The sequence below is a fragment of the Panthera tigris genome, chromosome B4, assembly GCF_018350195.1.
Source record: "Panthera tigris isolate Pti1 chromosome B4, P.tigris_Pti1_mat1.1, whole genome shotgun sequence".
Lineage (NCBI taxonomy): Eukaryota > Metazoa > Chordata > Mammalia > Carnivora > Felidae > Panthera > Panthera tigris.
In genome coordinates, this window is record NC_056666.1 from 46,263,523 (window position 1) to 46,269,068 (window position 5,546).

Here is a 5,546-nt window from a genome sequence, read left to right on the forward strand (position 1 = left end):
TTTTCTGTGAAAGGGAAGGAATCAAGGACGGTATTGTCCAACGACCACCAAGCCCTTCTCCTAAGAATTACATAGACTCCAATAAGTCTGTTTCCTCCATGGGGCCTTTGCAGACACAACCAAGTGCTGAAGGTTCCTCTTGGTTTCTAGAATGGCTGAGGCTTGACAGGGCTCTGCCTCTGGTTGAGGCCTCTCCGTTCATGAAACACACTCCGCTCACCCCGCAAACACCCTGTGTGAATGCCCCCATTTGGTGGCCCATAAGAAAGGACTCTAAAATCAGAGTGGAGACAACATGATTACAGACACACATGATATATTCAAAAGTATGTTGTGGACATTGTTTAAGGAGGGGCAATAGTCCTGTGTTTGCAATGGTGGCATATGAACTTCTTTTAGCTGAATTTTAATCTGTAGAGGGAGAGAGAGAGACGGGACAGACCAAGGCTGCTGGTTTGACAGGTAGCGAATAGGTTGCTGCTGGGTATCTGTGTTGTTTCTGGAGTTTTAAGTTCCTGGAGTTTGGTTCACCGAAATTTCAGGCCATGCCATGTACCCTAGGGATACAGGGATTATATCATTGCCACTTTGGCTCAGCCTCAGAATAAATTATACAGGGAGGGAGCGTCCACCCAGTATATTCCCTCTTGGCCTCCTTTCCTTCTTGCCAGATGTTGAACTGAATGTTTAGGAGTATTTGGTCCTGGAGTCAAACTTCCTGAGCTCCCATTCTAGCTCTGTCATGTACCATCTGTGCAGCCTGGCACATGTTAATGAACCTTCCTGAGCTGACCCAGTTCATCTGTAAATGGGGTAGAAATGGTGGCGCCTGTGACTACCTCACAGGGTTGTTGTATAGAATAAATAATTCACATAATGAGTTTGCCTAGGGACATGCCTGGGACATGACGAACGCTCCATAGATGTTAGTCACCAATAGCTTTCATTTAAAAATTCAAAACAATCTACATCAGCAAGACTGAGCATCCACTGTGCACATATCCTTATACTCTGGGGGTGACATGGGGAAGAGGGGTGTAACTGGGGGAATCAGAGAAGAACGTGAAGTCACTTCAGCCGGGATGTGAGGGATGGATAGGGAGGCAAGGGGAGGTTCTAGGTGTGGGAGCAGCATGAGCAAAGGCACGGAGTGGGGAAAGTGAGGGGTACTTTTGGAGAACCAGCATGTATTCTCATGCTATTGGAGGATAAGGAGCCCAGGAGAGGAGAAGAGGCAAGACATGAAAAGAAGCTGGGTTTGAGCCAGCTCATAACATGACTTTCTGATGAGGGTCTAATGAACTCATTGCCAAGGAAAACTTAACTCAAGTTTTATCTGAAGTTTGATTACGAGGTTGCTCTATGCAGCCCATACCGATTCCTGCCACACTTTCAGTCCACTTTGGCATTTCCACCTCACACAGATGGATTCTCCGTTCTGCATTTGTGCACATCGCTTGGGTCTCTCCCCAAACTTCTACAGGATGATGATTGCTAGAGAAACAAAACATCTCTAAAGAGAAAGCCTAGAGCTAGTCAAGAATATAAATTCAATCAAAGGCAAGATCCATGGCATTCAACCAAATGCTATGAAGCTTTAATTACTGTGCTCAAGATCAAAGTAATTTTACTCAAGAGTGAAGAAGCCAAATGTAAATGAAGGAGGTCTTCCTTAAACAAGTGATGACCAGTTCCCTGAACTCAGCCAAATGTTCCACTGTAGTCACAGCCACAATCACCTGACGGCCATTAAGCACTCGTGTAAGCAGGAGAGTGAGGTATCGTGCTGGGTTATGTACAGGACAAAGCTTACTGGGTGGTGCTCACAAAACATACAAGGGTATTAATGCCACAGGAAGATGGCTTCTGGCTGAAGGCAGAGACAGCATCCTTATATACGCAGTTCCAGGCTGTGGTCCTAAGCATCAGACCCTGAGCATAGTTGAGATAATTTGTTAATATCTGTACTCTACTGTTTCCTGGTTTCCAACTTCATTACACAATAATCTCAAATATTAACTATATGCTCTACTCCAGATCCCAGGGAGAGAAGGAGGGAGATGGGGCCAGAGGGCCTTTTCATAACGTTCTATTTTGGGAAAGATACAGACGAGAAGCACATGGGAGTCAGGAAAAGATGTTACCTTCATTAGTTCACAGATTGGCAATTGGAAACCCTGGTTTGTGGTTGTTTTTCATTGTTAAATCCAGATTGAAGATAAACATTTTATTTCCTTCGCTCCTGTCCCTCTTTTTTTCTTAATTCACTGTATCACCATCCAGTCACCCCCTGTCCTCACTGTGGGGTAGGGGGACTGAAAATCAATCCCTTCTGCACTTTGATGGCACTCCACTCTTCTGGGCTTTCAAAGGGGGAGAGAGGAGAGATGGGGGAACAGGAACCACTGGCAGAGGAAGGCAGCAAAGTGCGAAGCCATTTGCACCAGCTCAGAAATGAGAATGTAGAGGGGGCGCCTGGGTGGCTTGGCTGATTAAGTGCCCGACTTTGGCTCAGGTCATGATCTCACAGTTTGTGAGTTCGAGCCCCGCATGGGGCTCTGTGCCAGAGCCTGGAGCAGATTCTGTGTCTCCGTTTCTCTCTGCCCCTCCCTCTCTCCGCCCCCTCTCAAAAATAAACATTTAAAAAAAAAAAAAAGTGAGAATGTAGAATTAAAACCTTTAAGATCCTCTGCAATCTGGCCTCCACCCATCTCTTCAGCTGTCTCTCATTTCTCTCTGTCCCAAATTCTTGATTCCAGGTAAACAGCCCTACTCACTGTCCTCTTGCAGAAACCCCTGTAGATTAGCTACTCCGAAGCCATTCTGAATGTCATTTTCCCTTGTTGCTCCCCACTCCAGAGGCTGGAAAGTTAAACACACACACACTTACCCCATCTCTGTTGCAGGTATGGGGGCTCTATGTCAGTCCTGGCCCATTAGATATAAGTGGAAATCTGCTGGGGGAGTGTCTGCTTGTTTACTCATAAAATTAGATGATACTACTGATACAGCCTTTCCTCCTCTCCCTTTTTTCCTACCTTGAACATGGACGAACGTGCAATGGCAGGAGCTGCGCCAGCCATTTGCAGCCATGAGGGAAACAGCAAGGCAAGTGCAGAGATGTAAGCATTGAGCTAATGAACCTACCACTAGATTTCTTGCTATGCGAGAAAAAAAACTGTATTAGTTTAAGCTACTGTTGGTTCAGTTGTCTGTTACTTAAAGGTTAAATTCATCCCTAAATGATGACCCTGAACTAGGTCAGGGGATATAATGGAGAACAAACCAGGTATGCGGTTCTTCCTTATTATCAAGAAAGAGGGAAGAAAAAAAGAGTAAGTCCCCAAATCACAAATACTGGCTTGCATTAAGAAGGAAAACATAAATACAATGCTATGATAGAAAACTGTGGGGGACCCTAGTTTAGACAGAGGGGCCATTATAGACTTTTTTGAGGATGAGGGGGTTAGGTTAGGGCCTATGGGAAGAGAAGAGGGCCCAGCCACTTGAAAAAGAAGGTAGAAAGGATTTCTGGCAGATACAACAGCTAGTGCAAAGGCTCTGGGGGTGATAAAGAGCTCGTTGTGTTCAAGGAAGCAGAAGTTCACCAAGGCTGGAGGATAGAAGGAAGAGATTATAAAGAAAGGAAGGGGAAAGAGTGCTCAGGGGCCAAATCACACAAGGCCTGGCAGGACATGAAATGGAACATACATTTCAGTCTAAGGGCAAAGTGAGAGTTTTAAAGCAAAGTCCCTCTGGATGTTGTATAGAAACGGACCAAAGGGAGGTGCGACCAGTCAGGAGGCCGCTGCGGGAGTCCAGGGAAGAAAGATGGTGACGTGCCCTAGGATGGTCCCGGTGGAGACAGAGTTGCCTCAGTGGCACTTCCTGATGTAGTAATGCTCGCTGGCCATGTCCTCCTTGCTGATGTTCCCATTTTCTTCCTGCACCACTGACCATGTCTTTGTCAGTCTCTTTTCCTCCGCTCTTCTCCAAACATGGGGTTCCCCTGGATGCTTACCTAGGTTCTCGCTTCTCCTCCGCAGCCTTTCCCTGGGAGAGTCCGTAGTTCATCCACTCCATCTGTATACTGACGGCCTCCGCACATATGTCCTACGTGCAACTGGGAGGCAGCCTCCCTCAGGTGCTCCCGCACGACCATCGCGTGGACGCTGCTCTCGGTCACCTGCTTCTCGCCTGGGCTCCCTGCCACAGAGAGTGGCAGCTCCATCCACCCCGCTCCAGCCAACATCCTGGGCACTGCCCTGGACCCCTTCTCCCTCACCTCACTCACCCGGTCACCTCCAAGTCCTGTCGATCCTGCTTCTCTCGAACTGCCCGCTTCTCCCCACCCCCACGCCACCATCCCACCTTAGGCCCCCGTCCTCTGAGAGTTTCGTGACTGCTCTTCACACCTCCGCTTGCATTCCCTTCCGGTCTCCCTTCCACAGAATTTTCCCTTTAAACCACGGCGGTGTCGTGTTCCTGCTCACAGTCATTCACGTGCTTTTCCTTTCTCTCCGGGTAAAGTTCAAACGCCTTGCCGTGACCTAAGGCCCCTGTGGCCGCGTTGGCATCTTGGCCCTGAGTTCAGTGTGTGAGCCTGTGGTGCTCAGCTGTGTGTGAGGGTCACCACAGTTCCTCCCTCCCAGAGCGTGTACGTGGGGTACGTGGGGTTGCACGTAAGGCACCCAGCACGGTGTTTCCAGGTGGCCAAGGCTCCAGGGTGCTCTCTCACTGGTCTTCAGAGAGGGGCCCGGCCCGGCCCTCAGAAGAGATGGCCGTTCTGAATGGTTGCCAAGAAAGGCGACGGCATAGCTCTTACCCCTTTCCTTAGCAAATCCCGTTTTATCCTGGTGAGGATCCAAGCTCATTTTGGTTTCTTTCCTCGCTGCTCACGTTGTAACTTTCTGATGGGTGCCGAGGTGGGTTTCTCCCAGAAAACCTTTCCAGCTGTCCCCGGGAGGGCTGTTGACAGGACAGGGCCCTGGTACCTGCCCCATGACCCACCAGGCTCTTCTGTCCTCTTGCTTCACCCACACATTCTGTTTCGGCTCAGTCGCTTTCCCGCCTGCCCCTCACAGCCCCCAGAAGCAGGGGGTCGAGGGGCCCTTTCCTTCTCCGCAGGCCAAACCGCACATTCTTCTTCAGCTCATGAAACCAGACCTGCGCTTTTTCTAACCTCATCTCGTCACCATGAATACATCCTCCAAGCAAATTTTCTGCCTTCAGGGATGTGTAACAGAATGTGATGATTTTTCTCATTGGTCTACTTTGGTGACTCCCGGAACCCTTCGTGGACCACAGCTGCAAAAAGGATAGTCAACTCACGGTTGTAGAATCATCACAACACAGTCAAGGTGAACGTCTCTGATGTGGACACGTTCAAGCATATGGCACATGTCCTTCTACCCCGGGATTTTTGGCTTTATATTCTGGAACAAAACTTGGGATTCTTTAACAGTAAACATCATCACTAGTACTCATAACGATGTTATTTATGAGACTCTGGAGTCGTGGAAATAACTATACTTAGGATCGGTATC